The sequence below is a fragment of the Elaeis guineensis genome, chromosome 2 (assembly GCF_000442705.2).
Source record: "Elaeis guineensis isolate ETL-2024a chromosome 2, EG11, whole genome shotgun sequence".
In the NCBI taxonomy this organism is placed as follows: Eukaryota; Viridiplantae; Streptophyta; class Magnoliopsida; order Arecales; family Arecaceae; genus Elaeis; species Elaeis guineensis.
The window spans coordinates 97,330,625-97,349,387 of NC_025994.2; the positions used below are offsets into that span (position 1 = coordinate 97,330,625).

The window sequence follows — 18,763 nt, forward strand, 5'->3', positions numbered from 1 at the left end:
CTGCGGTACAATGCACAGCCAAGTTACAGAAATGCAAATCCTTGTATTGATACATTACCATCGCATCACTTTAAATAGAAATTCCACATGAAATTATTGTCTAACATTCAATTCGACTTTTACCAAAAAAGAAAATATACCATTCCATCTTTATGAATCCTTCATTTAAGAAAAGTCAATGCTTCCATCAAAAAACACGAACCTTATTTTCAAGCTCTAATCAGGTTTTATGAGTGCAAGACAACATATTTTATACAGCCCACAAGATATCACGTTACCCTGCATTGATGAGAGGCTTCCTCATCTCCCATGCTCTCAACTCTGAAACTTTTATGTCCTCTAAACCCTTGTTGAAAACAAACAGATGTGCATCCGGTCCTGTTGCTAATGCCGGATAAACTCTTGATGTTATGCATGTCTTGCCTCCAGCACCAAAGCTCTCGACCACAGAGTTATCAATCTGCATATAAACAGGTAACAGGAGATTAAATGTGAAAAGTATCTTTCGACAATTTCACTGAACTATTTTAAAGCGAACATATATCATCAGAAAAAAAAAAAAAAAAGATTTAAAGGGAACATATGATCAAAAAAGCATAAGTAGATGAAGAGAGTGATTAACATAACCAAACTCCTTAGAGAGATTCTCCTAGTTTTCGCTATGTCAATATCAACAAAGCCAGCGAAGGTTGGTTCATAGACACGTGGCACTAAAGAAGACCTATACATATAACAAGGACTATTAGTGACATTGACTAATATTATCTCAGCAATTACTTATTTGTCAAAGAGCAGTGTATTTTACAATAGACATGTGGGTGTCGGCATGTCTTCTTGCGGTACACTTCAATTTGGCGCAAACCATTGAGCCAGAATGCTTTTATATCTCCAGCCACACAATCAAAATCCAACCCAACAAGGTAGACTTCTGCATTTGCTTGTCGAACACAAACACCTCTCCGATCAAGATGAAATGGCATATTTTGATTACACAACACCATCACATAATCTTGACAATCTTATAGTGTGATTCACATGAGCACGGCGATTTTGTGGAGACCAATTGTGTGATCTGTTTCAAGTGTGATGCGTTTAGATTATGCATCATTGGTGGTGGTTATATGTCACAAAAATCACAATGAGCTCTTGTGCTCTCTTGCTTACCCTGTAATTTCTTTTTGATGAGCCACGGTCAATGACTCCATAACTCTGTGAGGGGACCAGAAACAAGGAACGTGGATGAAGGAAGGATGGCAAACCTTATGGGATCATACACCCTGAAAAATACAGCAGTTCTCTCCTCCACCTTTGCAGAAGCCAAAACCAGGAGCCCGAAGGGCCCAACTCCACCTTGGACTTCTGCGTTCTTGAGGCCACACAGTTTCTGCGGATCAGTCCAAGCGGGATTAAAATCCTCAGCTTTTTCCAAGCTTGACACATCAAGCGTTACCTCTACGTCTGCCTGTAAATAAAACGAGAGATCGACAACCTAACTAATACCATTCCAAGTCTGACAAGAAGATAAAGAACAGATGCAGGATAAGATAATCAATTGATTTTTCTTGATGTAATAAGATAATCATTTGTAGATTGTTACAAATTTCATGGTAAGTCTACTACAGATATCGACATCTTCATTTAAGAGATCAGGTTCTCGAACAATAGGTTACTTTCTAGGAATTTAAAACAGCGGAAAACAAAGAGAAACAAGCCCCTGGCTATACAAAAAGTAGAATACACTGCAGTAGTGGGAAATGGTTTTAAAGCTAGTAGGAGGAGCATGCAGATAGCTTAAAAACCAAGATTGAAAAAGAAAAAGGAAAAAGCTTAACCTTTACTGGAAGAACAACATATTAATGAAGTTGCAACAAAATACAGCAAAATGCAGAGTAAATGATGAATGCCAGTAAATAAGAGCATGGAATAATAGACAAAACGTAAGAACTCTTCAAAGTAGTGCGCAGTACTAATAGGAACAGATACTAGCCTCCGAAGTTTGTATTCCTTTTACTTCAATGTAGTTTCCACTTTTCGCTTTCTTGTGATGGATATGAACATGCTTTGTTCTAAGACTTTCAAGCTCCTCGATTGGCCATTGCACAAGCTGTCGTTGGCTCGCTATCAAGCCAAAGAACCCCTGGAATGGCCTAACACAATAAAAGTCAACAGAAAGAACAAAGCGAATAAGAACATTTTTAGAATAAAATCTAGAAAGCAACATTCATGTCATCGACTACCTCATATAACATATAGAATCAACATAAATGAAGCTAAGAACAACTCATGCATGCTCACCTGTATCCCGGCCCAGCCTATAGTATTTTCATTCGGAGCTGTTTCCGACTCGTTCGACCACCCCCACAAAATCCTCCGCTGTTTTTGCTGGATCGAAGAACGTCTCGGAGGCATAAAAATTTCCATAATAAATCCCCAGCCCTGTGCTACTATCCGGTGATGTGTAGTCGGGCACACACTTATCATGAGGATGGCCATACTTTCCCACAGTATAATAATCAAACCTTGCGACTGCAAGGACCCTGATTTTTTTTAATTCCTGCACGCATCCTAAAGCAAAAAAAATAAAAGAAAATAAAAAAAAAAAGAAAGAAATCGGAAGAGGAGGACTCCTGATGGAAGTCGGCCTCCTTTCACTAAGTTCGGCAAGGATCAAGAGATCTAGGGCTCAACGGAGCTCTAGATCTGGGTTATAAATAGGCCACAACACTCCTCCTTTAGCATCACAACCCAATCTCCGATCAAATCGCTGGCGAAATCAACCGGATTTCTTTGATTTTTGTTTATGTATTTTCGACGAGTTGTCGTTGGTTTTCGTCCAGAAAGAGACCCAAACACTTCATCGGAGACAATGTATGGCCTCTTTCTCTCTTTCTCCTTCTTGTTTCTAGTTTCTTTGATGCCTCCGTCGTCTAGGTGGTCGTTGGATTCCATAGAGAAAGCCATCCCCTATTTTTTTTTCGCATTTTTCTTCCTCTCACCAGAGGCTGTAGTTGCCAAACTGATTGTAGTCATCGAACGCGGCCTTATCGTGGTCGCCAAGGATTAGGGCCATCAGCACCGGCTCTGAAGGGTTGCCACCATGGGAGGTGGCCGGCCTCCAACTTCCCTTGTTTCAACGAAGAAGAAGAAAAGAAGAAAAAAAAACCAGAAAAAGAAAAAGAAAAGAAAAAGGTAAAGAAAAAAAAATTTCTCTCTTTCCTCTCTCCTCTCTCTACCCTTTCTCTTCACTTTCTCTTTCTATAAATTTCTCTCTCTAATCTTTCTATTTTCTCTTCTTAGAATTTTCTCTCTTTGGATTCTTTCTTTCTTTTTTATAAATTTCTCTCTCTAAAAATTTTATGGATCAATAGATGATCTAGATACTTAGATAACCCAGACCAATTGATGGACTCTAGGGGGGATCCTAAACTTATGATGTTTAGAGGTTTTTATTTTAATTTTTCATCACTCTTAATCATATATGATTTTTATGTTTGATTCTGATCATATAGAGGTGTGACTATTTGCACGAAGAGATGTCGGAACATGTTGTTTCTAAGTTTGTAGATCGAGAAGTTATCAATTATTATGTTGAGTCAACCATAAAAAGATGTAAGAGTTTGACATTAATCATCAATTTATATAAAAATTATTTTGTGCATCGGTGATTTTGATTTGTATGATTTTTGATAGTTATATGTTATATACTTATTTGTTAAGTATATATATGATTCTGTATGAAATTATGTATGACATATTATTGATATTGACTTGGATGGATTTTGGTAATCATGCGCATCAAGTTTTGCAAAAGAATGAGGTTGTGAATTACAATATCTAACAAATTTGTAATTGAATTGTGTAATTGTATATAGGGTTGTAGTGCTCTGAGCTAGTCACTTTATTGATGCTTTATCACGGACTTGAAATGAGATCGTGGTAGTTTAGGGTTGAGCACTTGTGCTTTCTTGGACTAGCCTCTTTATTGGTGCCTTATTACAGGCTTTAAATGTGGCCGTAGTAGTTTAAGGTTGAGTACTTATAGTCATTTGGACTAGCTACTTTAAGAGACCCCACCACGAGCTTGAAACATGATGTGGTAGTTCAGAGTTGAGCATCAGTGGTCCTTTAGGCTAGCTACTGTCTTGATATCTGTCACGGACTCGAAACGTGATCGTGATAGTCTATAGGACTAGCCACTTTGTTATCCTTTGCACAGATAGTTGTGGTAGTCCACAGGACTAGTTACTTTTATTGCCTATCACAAGCTTGATACGTGATTATGGTAGTCTAAAGCCGAGCACCTTAATATGATCGAATTTGATGTGTATTGTCTTCAGATGATTATAAGATGTTATTTATTACACAAAAAGATAAATATTTGCTATGCATCTTTTATGAATTATGAAATATTTTGGCATGAGATTGATATGAATAATAATCATTATTATTTATTTATTTATTATTATTATATTGATGTTGGTGTGTGAAAATTTTTATTGGGTTATAAAGCTCACTCTCCTCCTTTTCTCTTTTTCTTCTCAAAGTGGCAGGATACTCATGATTGATTTTAATTTGGATTCATGGATGAGCGGATGAGTAAATAGAGTATCATTGATATCGATTGGATGATTAAATGAATTGAATTTATAATTATGCAAGTTTTATTAATTATTATTGAAATTAATTATTATGAATGTTGAGGTTGTAATGAAATTTTTAAGTCTTGTATATTCTTTAAGGCTTGCTCTAGGGAGTGTGCGGTCATCATGTATCCGACTCAGGTGTTGGGCTTGGGGCGTGATAAAATGGTATCAGAGCTTAAGTTTAAGGTCACTAGGAACTGTGACATAAGTGATATCAAAATATTGGATTATGATCAATAAAATATGATAGATAATATCAGAGGTTTAAAGTCATTAGAGACTGTGATAGAATAATATCAAAACTTAAGATTATGATCTGTAAAGATCGTAAAAGATATTTGAGTATAAGATTATGATCACTAAGGATATGACATAATGGTATCAGAAACTTGAGGTTATGAATACTAGAAATTATGATAGAAATGATCCATAGGGTGTTGATGAATAATTTGTATTTTGGATTGTAGTTTGAGGAATTAACAATCTACTATTTTATTGGTTTAGAAGTTATATAGCAAACCCTAGATATTTGGTAGATTAAATCAAAGTGCGTAGCGATAGCGTGGTGGTTTAAGTCATTTAAATTTGATCAAAAAGATTAGTTCTAATTTTGGAGGATGTTATATTAGAAGATTGGAATTTCTTTTCAAATGAAAAGGCTATTTAGGAGCTCGACGATAAAATAAGAATTTTAAATTCTTAAGATTTTGGTTTTACAGCATGCTAATTTTTAGGATGAAATTATTTTAAGAAGGGAGAATGTAAGGACTCTGATTTTTTTGAATTCCTACACACATCCTCAAGCAAAAAATAAAAAATAAATAAATAAATTTGAAAGAGGAGACCTCCTGATGGGAGTCGGCCTCCTCTGCCTTAGTTCGGTAAGGATCGGGAGATCTAGGGCTCAACCGAGGTCTAGATCTTGGTTATAAATAGGCCACAACACTCCTCTTTTAGCTTAACAACCCAATCTCCGATTAAATCGCCAGCAAAATTAGTTGGATTTTTTTGATTTTTGTTCATGTATTTCCAACGAGTTGTCGCTAGTTTTCATCCAAAAAGAGACCCAAACACCTCACTGGAGACAATGTATGGCCTCTTCCCCTCTTTCTGCTTCTTCTTCCTAGTTTCTTTGATGCCTCCACCGGCTAGGTGGCCGTTGGATTCCATGGAGAAAGCCGTCCTTATTTTTTTTCTTTTCCTTTCTCTCATCGGACCAGCTGTAGTTGCCGGACTGATTGTAGTCATCAAATGCGGCCTTGCCGTGGTCGTCGAGGATTGGGGCCATCAGCATCGGCTCCAAAGGGTCGCCACCATGGGAGGTGGCCGGCCTCCAAACATTCCTCTTCCCCTGTTTCAACGAAGAAGAAAAAAGAAGAAAAAAAGAAGAAAAAAAAATCAGAAAAAGAAAAAGAAAAGAGAGAGTTTTCTAATCTTTCCTCTCTCCTCTCTCCTGTCTCTACCCTCTCTTCACTTTCTCTCTCTACAAGTTTTTCTCTCTAATCTCTCTATTTTTTCTCTCTAAATTTTTTCTCTCTTTTTATGAATTTCTCTCTCTAGAAATCTTATGGATCAGTGAAGGATCTAGATACTTAGATAACCAGACCAATTGATGGACTCTAAGAGGGATCTTAAACTTATGATGTTGAGAGATTTACTTTAATTTTTTATCGTTTCTAATTATTTATGATTTTTATGTTTAATTCTGATCATATAGAGGTGTGACTATTTACACGAAGAGGTGTCGAAACATATTGTTTCTAAGTTCGTAGATCGAAAAGTTCATCGATTATTATGTTGAATCAATCATGAATAAAGGTAAGAGTTTTTGAACATTAATCATCAATTTATATAAAAATTATTTTATGCATCGATGATTTTGATTTATGTTATTTTTTATAGTTACATGTTATATACTTATTTGTTAAGTATATGTATGATTTTATATGAAATTATGTATGACATAACATTGATATTGACTTGGATGGATTCTCGTAATCATGCGCATCAAGTTTTGCAAAAGAATGAGATTGTGAATTATAATATCTGACAAGTTTATAATTGAGTTGTGTAATTATATATGGGATTGTAGTGCTTTATACTAGCCACTTTATTGATATCTCTTATCACATACTTGAAATGTGATCGTGGTAGTTCAGGGTTGAGCACTTATACTCTCCTAGACTAGCTACTTTATTGGTGCCTTATCACGGGCTTTAAATATGGTCATAGTAGTTCAGATCGAGCACTTGTGGTCTTTTGAACTAGCCACTTTATGAGACCCCGCCACGGACTTGAAACATGGTGTGGTAGTTTAGAGTTGAGCATCTGTGGTCCTTTGGACTATCTATTTTTTTTATGCCTGTCATGGGCTTGAAACGTGATTGTCGTAGTCCACAGGACTAGCCACTTTGTTACCTTTTGCACGAATGATCGTAATAGTCCACAGAACTAGGCACTTTTATTATCTTATCACGACCTCGATACGTAATCGTGGTAATCTAGAGACGAGCACCTTAATATAATCATATTTGATGTGTATTGTCTGAAAATAATTATAAGATGTGATTTATTATGTAAAAAAAATAAATATTTGCTATACAACTTTTATGAATCGTGGAATCTTTTGGCATGAGATTGATATGAGTAATAATCATTGTTATTTTTTCATTTATTATTATTATATTCGTATTGGTGTGTGGAAATTCTTACTCGTGATTGATTTTGATTTGGATTCACGGATGAGTAAATAGAGCATCATTGATATGGATCGGATGATTAAAGGAGTTAAATTTATAATTATATAAATTTTATTAATTATTATTAAAATTAATCATTATGAATGTTGAGGTTGTAATGAAAATTTTTGACCTCGTATATTTTTTAGGATTTGCTCTAAAGAATGTACGATCATCCTGCATCTCACACATATGTTGGGCTCGAGATGTGGCAGTGACGTCCAAGCTGACCTTGAGCGCATGCTTCAAGCCCTTCCCGTAGGCGGACGCATCCAATCCTTTCTTTCCCCCGAGTGCCACCGGGAAGATGTCAGGGCACTCCCACATGCCGGTGTTCTTGGATGAGTGTAGAGGGTGGTTGGCCTTGGTCCACGGGAAGATGATGGGATTGTTATCCGGCTTGATCCATTCCCGGAGGAAAGGATCGGATAAGTTCTTCGGGAACGCGATGTTTTGGAGCTGGCGTCCGGCTCCGTCGATGCCCGTGTACAAAATGGCTGGCTTGTTGCCGGTGAGAATTGTCGCGGAGCCGGACCAAGCCCCATTAATGTCGAATGGCTTTGACGGGTAAATATCTGGCTCCAGCTCTATCCAATTGATCATGTCCACCGAGACCGAGTGCCCCCACACAATGTTGCCTGACTCCCACACCGCGCCCTTGGGGTTGCACTGATAGAATAGATGGTATTCTCCATTATAATGCATTGGTCCTGCGTGTATAAGTCATTAATCATGTTTAAAATTGGTCATCGATAAAACCGATCGAATAAAGGACAAATGAGTATGTTGCATACCATTTGGATCTGCTCGCCACGTCAATTGCGTTCGTGGAAACAACACATAATGTCAGCATCCAACGGCTAAAATGGAACAAGAGATAAAAAAAAAAATAAAAGAACCTAAAGCAAAGAATAGGATCGAGAAAAAACCCAAAATAAGAGATAGGATGGAAAATTTGACTCCATCAAATGTCTTAATTAAGTTAACCAAAAAAAAACAAAAAAAACAAAAAGGCAAACTTAATAGTTTTAGTCCGAGATATATAAGTGGTGGAGAAATCAGAAAACCAAAGGAGAAGAAGAGGCAGCATGTTGGAAAGAGGGAGGGGAGTGTCACCATTCATGCAGTTTCTGGGAGGCTGGAAGTGATTGCCAGACCTCAACGAAGAGTTGGTAACGGGGACATGTAAGGGCCGGAGATGAGGGTGCACCACATGAGAAGCATCCAGCACTCCAATCCTTAAACTCAAGAGAACCACCACCAGTATCCACGTCGTCCCTTTCAAAGTTTCCATTTAAGAGTTCCAAAGCTGAAGGATCTCAGGAAGAGTTAGTAGTGCGAGGGAGAGATGAAGAAACAATGAACTCCAGAGAGAATTAATATAAAAAGAAGGATGGAGAGGGAGAGAGAGGAAAAATATACCGGAAATGAGTCGTACAAACTATTGGTGGAAAACTAAAAAGCTAATATTACATTATGTTATCCGATAAACTAAAGGTACGTACGGTACAATGTACAATATATCATATAAGGAATGATCACTAAAATACAGTGAGGTATCAAAAAGCTAAATTAGACAAGAGGAATCAGCCATAAATAGTAATATATCAAGCTAAATAAGGAAAGTGGATAAGTTATAAACCAACATACGCATGTAGTATTACAGTAGTTGAAGTTAATTAAGATCTTTTTTTGGTTAAGCTACAATGATAAGATTCCCACTAGAACCAACCTGGCAAGAGTTGGGTATCAACAACTCTATTATCGAAAAAAAGGTGTCCAGAAAGACTTGACTATGTTGTCAGATGGGAGAATAGGATGCAGAGGTTGCATGCAGTTGCACCAAAGGAAATGCAAGCAGCCACTATCAAATTCATGTATAGCAGGGAAGCAATAAATTAACATAGAAAAATAATTTAAGCAGCATAATATATCATGGACTCATCTCTCTCTATGTATTTGTGTTGCGCGCGCGCGCGCGTACTTGTATCAGCAGTTGGTAATAATATAATCCTAGTCAACAAAAGACCTCAGAACCACCAAGGTACCTCTTAGAAAAACTAAACCACCATATATCTGGTAGGAAATAAAAAAGTATGCCACGACATAGCCTTTCAAATTGTCAAAAAAAAAAAGTTTATTTCTCAAAAATATTGTAAAAAAATATTAGGTGATATAGTTACATCTTTAACATGTTTTCCGTACATTCCTTTCTTAGTATCCAATTAGTTGATAAGACAAAACTAGCTCTTGTAGGAGGTTCAGATGTACACAAATCAAAACGGATCGAATTCATACGGCGGGTCACACCAAATTCAAGTCATAATCAACAATTACAAGTTAAAATCCTAGCCGCCATATGACTGCAACAAGGCCAATCTTAAATAAACATGTAATTAGTTCAATCCTAACTATAAAAAAAGGGAGCAAAGAAAACGAACCCTACACCTTTCAGGGTATTATCATGATGTAAAAGAGGCTGTTCGACTTGATCCGAAGGGAAGTCTGGCAAAGGAAATGGTTGAAGGTTGATAACAACCTGTTCCTACTCTTCTTCCCAATTGCTACCTCGCCTTCCAAGTACCAGCGACGGCATCCCCAACAGTTTTGAGATGTCGCCATGTTTCAATCGTCAATGCCAAATTCATGTGGGAAAATGCTTTGTTTAGCGCCTGGCGGCGCAGCGCTTAGCATAACCCGATCTTTTTGCAAACCAAACTAGAAATAAAATGGATATTAAATCCCTTCATCAATCATCTATCCTGTGCATGGAGCCGCATTCTTCATGCAGATTGTATGAACTGAACGCGGCTGGCGATTGATGGATGCAAGAATTGATCACTTGAGAAGTCTAAAGTACTTGACCCCTTAATTATTCCACTGTAGAAGGATGATGGACGACTTGCACCAGATAAATCTCTCGAGCCAAAAAGATGTGGATGCGTGCCACTATGGATTTGCAAAGCATGGCTATGGTTGGTTAGTAGATGGATAATACGTGACATGTCAAGTGATCATTGGCCGTGCAAAGGAAGCTCAGGGATATTGGTGAGAGGACCTAGAGTGGACATGTTATTCAAAGTTCTAAATAAAATATGTACATCTAACCAGTTCAGTGGATGGGCATTACTAAGATAATCTCAGCAATCTCTAAATTTCAGAGAGCAAAAATTAGACTAAAAGATGGTTATGAATCATGAATTATGAATTGCTCAAGCGTCGATTCCTTCACGCAAATAACTTCTAGCTGAAATATTCTGACCAGAAGCTAGCTGTCACTTCTAAAAACTGCCGAAGAGAAGATTGCGATGACATATCCCGGAGGATTTCACGTATAAATTAACTAAAGGATACCATGTAGATGAGCTAATTGTGGTACAGGCTCTTGGGAGCACAGCCCCGTTTAATTGGATTTTATTCTCATCAATTTTCGTTCCTTTATGATCATGGCCATCTATCATGTTAATCTTAGATTTTTCATTTTTCTTATTTCCAATCAGATTTTATTCAACTGGCAGACTGTAACCATCCGTTATATAATCATCCTTTTAGTTACATCACATAATGAAGGAGCCAAAGTTATGTAAATATGTAACAAATGGTTGACCAATTAACGGTGGTGAGAACCCCATAATGGCGAAAGTCATTTTTCTTGATATTTCTTCACCCAAGGATCATGGAGTGCTCCGTTCTTTTCCATAATGGCGAAACTTGGCCATGTTCTTAATTATTTCCACGAGATGTGATCATCTATGCCCCTTCTTTTCTCAGATGGCCATTTCAAACTCTTGTTCTGGCCGTGCACCTATCAGCCTCACTTTCTTCCTGCCTCAATACAGAAAAGGCTACTTCAAATTTGACAGATCGTGGTTCTTCAACGATACAATCAACAAAGTAGTCCTTTCTACCTGGAAGTCAGTTGACTCCTTATTGGATGCATTACTCCATCTGGTTTTAAAGCTAACATCTATAAGAAGGGCATACGAAAAATAGTCCTTGAAAGTTGGAATATAAATGTTTTAATTTCTTGATAATGATAAAAATATAATTTACAAATCAACAACTAGAATTTTAAAATGAATCCGCAACATCAATCCGATCAAGAAACACACCTCTGAATAGTTAATCGAACCAATGAATACTAGTGGGTCAACTAGATGGATCAATATCAGGTCAGCGACTCAACAATGGGTCGCTTTGTTGTAGAGAGATAATGCCTAAGGTTGGATCGGTCTATATTAGCTTATCAGTTAGGGTTTGACAGGCCGATCGGATCGATTTTTTTTTTTTTGATATAAATAGACTTGTTGCGGCCAATCGCCTCATCGTCTGATCGCCGGGGAACGAGCGCCTGCAAAAAAGGAAAGTCCACACTGACCGGAGGCGGCTCCGATGGGGATCCTCCGACGATCAAGTCAGAGAGGTGACTGGGCAACAGTGAAATGAAGACAGAGAGCTCAATCGAGAGGGAGAGAGAGAGAGGAACGAGCCTGTGGATTCAAAGTCGAGAAGTGGAGAGATCCCCTGCACAGTTGCCTTCCCCGATTTATATAGTGGAGCACGGTATGGCGCCGTCATTAATGGCGCGGACAATTGAGGAATTGTCAACTCACTGTAGACTGTCAGAGTCACCGTGAAAATGTCATATCGCCGTGGGGCTGTCAAATCACTAGGGTTGACAATGCCCTCGGCGGGACAATGCCCCTAAGGGGCCGTGCCGCATGTTGCTGTCAGAACTGACAAGCGCTGGCGGCTGTACGGCGATCGGAGGAGTCGACCGACCCTAGGTCGGTGGCCAGCTGAGTGGCGTCGGGCCCCTCTGTTGGTCGGCGAGTCTTACGTGAGTCGTCCATCAGACTTCTAGGTTCAGTCGGTCGGGAAAAGTATGTCCGACCGACACATCCTCAATCGGCTGTGGGCCGTTAATCGGCCGGTGATGGCGCCCGTCGGTCGGTCGCTCCGGCCGTCAGTCGGTCGGTCGGTCCCTCCGGCCGTCAGTCGATCGGTCGGTCGGTCGGTCCGACCGTCGGTCGGTCGGTCCGGCCGTCAGTCGGTCGGTCGGTCGGTCGGTCCCTCCGGCCATCGGTCGGTCGGTCGATGGGTATTCCCCAACAGTTGCCCCCCTCCACTCCTGAGTCGGACGGTGAGCTGGCCGATGCTTTTAATTGGGCAGCAACCCCGGGCGAAAAGGAGTGGATTCGTCGTATGCCAAATTCCGACTGTACTGTGGGTTGATACGATGTCAGGCGTCTCATGAATGCCAAGCGATTCGCTGGCGTCAGACGTCTAGTCGGTGTCAGATGTCACGTCGGTGTCAGGTGTCAGACATCCCATCTTATCATCGTCAGACATCACGTCGGCGTCAGGAGGTCGGGCGCCGGATGATTCGGTGTCAGACGATCGGATATCCGCCGCCTTCTGTGGAACGTGACGGACGTCACGGTGCGCTATCAGGCGTCCCATCGGAAACGCGAATCGCCGCGGACAATTTAATACGGAACCGCGGCCCCGTTTGCCACATGTCGGGGGTGGTTGGGCCGGCGCCCCTCGCATTTAATGAGGGCGGTGCGGTCGTCCCGGGATGGGCGCGCCGAGTCATCAGGCCGAAAGGAGGGCCCGAGGCCACCACGTGTCGCACATCCGTGAGGCTTCGGTCGGTGCGGAGGCATCTCGGCCATCGGACGGCCCTATATATATAGGACCATCCGGACCCAGGACCTCATTGTCAACGTTTTGCTGCAGAAACTCTGTCCAGGCGATTTCTCAGTCATCGCCGGCAGTCGTCTTCCCTCCTGCTTCCAAAAGGGTTCATTGCCGGTTCGTGGACTTCCCTTCCTCTTCTTCTTCTTCCTCTTTGCTTCTTCTTCCTCTTTGCTTCTTCCTCTTCTTGTTCGATTCTGGTGTGATGGCCGGAAATCCGACTCGGGGAGCTCGGTCGGGAAATCCGACCGACGACTCCCGATCGACTCCGGAAGTTGAGGTTTCCTCGCTTTCGGGGCCGAACGTTGATCGGCTTCGGGAGCAGTATCGCATCCCGGAGCAGTTTCAACTCTCCATCCCAGGGGCCGGCGGTCGGGTTAACAACCCTCCGCCGGGCCAACTGGCGTTGTATGTCGAAGATCTTCGCGCGGGTCTTCGGCTCCCGATTTCGGAGTTCGTCCGAAATCTGCTGAATTATTACGGACTTTGTCCGGCGCAATTGGCGCCGAACTCTGTCCGACTGATAATCAGCTTCGCGCTGTTGTGTCAGCTTTTGCCGACCAACCCTCGTATTTCGCTCTTCCGGGCCTTTTTTGTGCTCCGACCCCATCCTAAAGCCCGAAGGTGGTGGCTCTTCAACCCCCGGAAGGGTCTTTCCTTCATCACTGATCTTCCATCGTCCATCCATGGGTGGAAGAACCAGTTTTTCTTTGTATCATCTCCATCTCCTTGGGGCTTCCCTTCCCACTGGGGCGTGCTCCGAACCGAAGCAAATGACAACAGCCGGGTGGAGGCGGACGACCGGGAGGACTTTTACCGACTTAAAGATATGTCGGTTCCGAAGCAGAGGGAGCTTGTTACCGAACAAGCTCTCTATGACGCCGGCCTGAGCTTGGTCCCCCGATTAGGTATCGCCCGATCCCCCGGTCTTCTTTTCATTCGACCCTTTGTCCGGCTCTTTGATTAACATATCTGTCGGTATCGCAGGGACACCTCCAAGAATGCGGCCGACCGACGCCGAGATTCGGCAATTTGCAGCAAGGAAGAGGCCAGCATCGGGGGCAGGACCTTCGCATCCTCCGAAGAAGCCTACTCCAGCGGCGCCGACCGTCGAAGCATCGGCGGCCGATCAATCGGAGCCGGTCATAGCGCTCGTGGCTCCGACAGCGCATTCGGAGGCGAGGCCGGTGGAAGAAGCGGCCGAAGGAACATCGGCGGCCTCACCGGCGGCGGTGGAACCGGATGACGTTCGGGAAATCGAACATCATCCGGCGACGTCTGTGGCCGCAACGGGGGGTGCCGGTTCAACCTCGAGCATCCCCTCGCTGTCGGTTCCGTCGGTCGGGGCGGCCGATCGAGGGAAGGCCCCGATGGACCCCGCGGACGAAACAAGGTCGGAGAGTCGCACTGTGCCGCCCAGCGCACAGTTCCCCGAAGGGGCGTCGGCGTTGGCCGACCACAACTTGGCGAGGAGGCTATGCCAGGGAATCCTCCTCCCGACCGACGTGGAGGCGTTGAGGTCTCGGCAAGTGACCGAGATGCTGTCTTCGTTCTACCCGACCATGGTCGAGGTAAGTCTTGTTTCGCCTCCTTTTTTCTTAGAATTTTTGTCACTTTGTTTTCCTGACGAAACACTTACGTCGGCAGCTGATCTACACCATGTCGGAGCTTGAAGCCGGATACCGGAGGTTCGGGAATGTCCGGGCGGCTTGGAAGGAAAGGTCGGCGGCGGCCGAAGCCGACCGAGCAATACTGGTCGACCACTTGAAGCAGTCGGCCGACCGGGAGGCCAAGTTGGCAGACGAAGTCTCCCGGCTTGGGGCCAAGCTAAGGTCGGCCAAAAAGGAAGCCAAACGCAAGGGCCGGACCGTGCATCGTCTACGGCACGAGCGGGATGGCGTTGCTGCCGAACTTGGAGGCGAGCGCGAGCAGCTTCGGGCCAGCCTGGAGAAGCTCGCCAAAGCCGAGGAGGACCTGTCGATCGCCCAGGCCGACGCCGACATAGCGAAGGCAGAGGCAGAGTCGGCAAAGGACTCGTTCGGCCGGGCGGAGGAGGAAGCAAGGTCGGCGAAGGAGTCGGCAAGTCAGGCGGTGGACGACTTCCATGCCACCAATCAGTATCGGGAGGAGATGCTGGAGTCAGGCTTCACGTCGTACCGGGTGGGGTACGAGGATGGTCGGGATGCGGTCCAGGCCCTGTACCCAGAGCTGGACCTCAGCAGTATCGTCCCACCGGGGGCCGAGGAGCAAGCCACCGAGGAGATGGCCGACCAGCCATCGAGAGGCGTCGCCGTAGCGGAGGAAGCCATCCCGGAGCAAGTAGAGCCGACTGCCAGCCCCCCGCCGACCGATGGTCCTGCTTCGGCCGTCGACCCAGCACCGATCGTGATCGATACACCAGTTATCCCCGATCTTCCGTCGGTCGAGGAGATCGACTCAGAGGGATGATCGGGCCTTGCCGACTTTTGTTTCTTTTATCTTTTCCTTTTTTGGAATACTTGTAATTGGCCTTCGATCCGACTTTGTAAACTTCCTTTTGACTTTGAATGAAAACTTCTTTTACTTTTTCCTCTGCTCGGTCTTCTTTTTGTGTATTGTTGGAGGTCTTCGTAAGTCGCTAACTCATATAAGTCGCTAACTCATATAGGTCGGTTAGGACGTTCGGCAACTCGTACCGCCATGAAGGTAGAGTAAGTCTCGACTTTGGATCGATCTTTGATAGTCAAGGTCGTCAGTCGGGCGCGTCTGTTGAGTCGGGAGCCCTCTGACGCGTTCAGTCGAATGTCGTCCGATGCATTCGGTCGAGGGAGCACCGATAAGTCGGACCCCGATACCCTTGTGTCGGGTATACTTACTGTGCCTCACGATATACAGTGGTAAGCTGAATATCTTTCGACCGGCCGTAGCCCAGTCGGTGAATCATGAATGCGACTGAGGTCGCATTGTGCGATAGACGGTGGCAAGCCGAATATCCTTCGACCGACCGTAGCTCGGTCGGAAGTCGCGACGTCGGTCGCGCAGGCATTTCGCCTTTCTTTGGTCGGGGCCCGATCGGCGTGTTAGCCGATGGTCCGACCCGAAAGTTCGACCGTAGAAGGAGTGTCAACTCCCGTCAATATAGATGCATCGATCTTCGTAAGAGTCCGATGTGTCGTCGAAGGTCGAAGGAGTGTAACTCCCGTCCATATAGATGCATCAGTCCTCGTAAGAGTCCGATGTATCGTCGACTATCGAAGGAGTGTCAACTCCCGTCAATATAAATGCATCGGTCCTCGTAAGAGTCCGATGTATCATTGACTGTCGAAGGAGTGTCAACTCCCGTCAATATAGATGCATCGATCCTCGTAAGACTTCGATGTGTCGTCGAAGGTCGAAGGAGTGTAGCTCCCATCGATATAAGTGTATCGGTTCTCGTAAGAGTCCGATGCGTTACCGACGATAAGGTCGTCGGTTTCAGGCGGATACCAAGTCCAAGTCGGCGTGTCGGGGCTTGACCTTGGTGAGCGCCGATCATTAGTCGAAGAGTTAATACTCCGAGATTTCAAACTGGATTTGTATTCCGACTGATCAAGTACAGAGTTCATTGGTAGTACAATTTCAGGTTGTCGGCGTTCCACGTTCGGGGGATGGGTTTCCCTTCAAGGGTCTCCAGTCGGTAGGCTCTCGGACCATAGGTGTCTGCTACCTTGTAGGGCCCTTCCCAGTTCGGAGCCAGCTTCCCTTGGTCCAGGGGCTTCGAGACCTCTGCCTTCCTCAGGACTAAGTCACCAGGCCTGAAAAGTTTTGGTCTGATTTTGGCGTTGTAATACCGAGCAACCTTCTGTCGGTACGAGGCCATACGAATTTGAGCCTCGTTTCGTAGTTCGGGGAGGAGGTCTAGGTCGGCTCTCCGACAATCGGAGTTGTCCGGCTCTTGATACCGCTCGACCCTTGAAGACGGCAGTCCAACCTCGAGCGGGATCATCGCCTCCGTCCCGTAGGCCAAGCTGAAAGGCGACTCCCCGGTCGGAACGCGGGGGGTCATTCGGTAAGCCCACAGAACGGAGCCTAGCTCGTCGACCCAGAGGCCTTTGGCTTCATTTAGTCGGGTCTTGAGTCCGTGGAGTAAGGTCCGGTTGGTCACCTCGACTTCGTCGTTGGACTGTGGGTGTCCGACTGAAGTCAGTCGGTGCGTGATGTAGAACCTGACGCAGAAGTTTCGGAAGTCTTGGTTGTCGAATTACCGCCCATTGTCGGTGACGATAGTATGCGGCAACCCGAACCTGAAGATGATGAATTTTTGGATAAAGTCCTCCATCTTCCGCTCGGTGATCTGCGCCAAGGGTTCGGCCTCCACCCACTTGGTGAAGTAGTCGATGGCGACAACTATGAACTTTTTCTGACCCGACGCTGGAGGAAAAGGACCGAGAATGTCGACCCCCCACTGAGCGAAGGGCCATGGAGCAACAATAGGAGCGATTTGGCTGGCCGGTCGGTGTTGCACGTTGGCATACTTTTGACAAAGTTCGCACCTCTGGACCAACTTGACCGCATCCTTCCTCATGGTAGGCCAGTAGTAACCCTGTCGCAGGACTTTGTAGGCCAGGGACTTGCCCCCCAAGTGATTCCCGCAAATTCCTTCGTGCACCTCTCGGAGAGTGTAGTCGGCGTCGGTCGGTCCCAAGCACCTAAGCAAGGGGAGGGAGAACGACCTCTTGTAGAGTCGGTCGTCCATGATTACGTATTGGGAGGCCGACCATCGGAGCCGCTTGGCCTCTGCAGGATCCTCGGGGCCGATCCCGTCGGTCAGATACCGAACGATCGGATCCATCCAACTTGGTTCGGCCGTTAGCTGCTGTACTTCTTCGATCCGATCGATGCTCGGCTGCTCGAGGTTCTCCACGAACGTCCGACCCAGAGAGTCGAAAGCCGAAGTCGCCAGTCTGGAGAGTACGTCGGCACGGACGTTCTCCGACCTAGGGATGTGGGAAATTTTAAAATACCTGAGGCGTGCTACGAGATCCTTCACTTTCTGAAGGTATTTGACCATGGTCAGATCTCGTGCCTCGAATTCGCCCTTGACCTGTCCCACGATCAGCTGAGAGTCGGAGAATGCCCGGAGGCTGTCGACGCCCAGTTCCCTCGCCATCCTCAAGCCAGCGAGGAGTGCTTCGTATTCGGCTTGGTTGTTGGAGGCCTTGAAATCGAATCGGAGGGCGTACTCGGTGACCACCCCATCCGAATTTGTGAGCAGGAGCCCGGCCCCGCTCCCCTGAGCGTTTGAAGCTCCGTCGATGTGCAGTACCCAGGTGGAGACCGGATCTGGCTCGGAGTCCGCATCTCGTCCCGGGCCTTCAGCTCCCGACCCTTGGTCGGTTGTCGGGCACTCGGCGATGAAGTCGGCCAAGACCTGAGCCTTCAAGGCAGGCCGCGGTCGGTACTGAATGTCGAACTCGCTGAGCTTCATCGCCCACTTTGCCAGTCGTCCAGAAGTATCCGGTCAGTGCAATATCGCCCTCAAGGGCTGGTTGGTGAGAACCACTATGGCATGAGCCTGGAAGTATGGACGGAGTCGTTGTACGGAGACGGTCAGGGTGAAAATCATCTTTTCCATCTCCGAATATCTGGCTTCGATGCCGTGGAGCACCTTGCTGATGTAGTAGATAGGCTGATGGGTTCGGTTCTCATTTTCTCGGACGAGCA

At 44.8% G+C, this 18,763-nt stretch overlaps 1 pseudogene; it reads right to left on the minus strand.

The window, feature by feature from the left end:
- Nucleotides 1-274: 274 nt before the first annotated feature.
- On the minus strand, nt 275-10,231 carry LOC105052789 (beta-fructofuranosidase, insoluble isoenzyme 3-like; annotated as a pseudogene).
- Nucleotides 10,232-18,763: the final 8,532 nt, after the last annotated feature.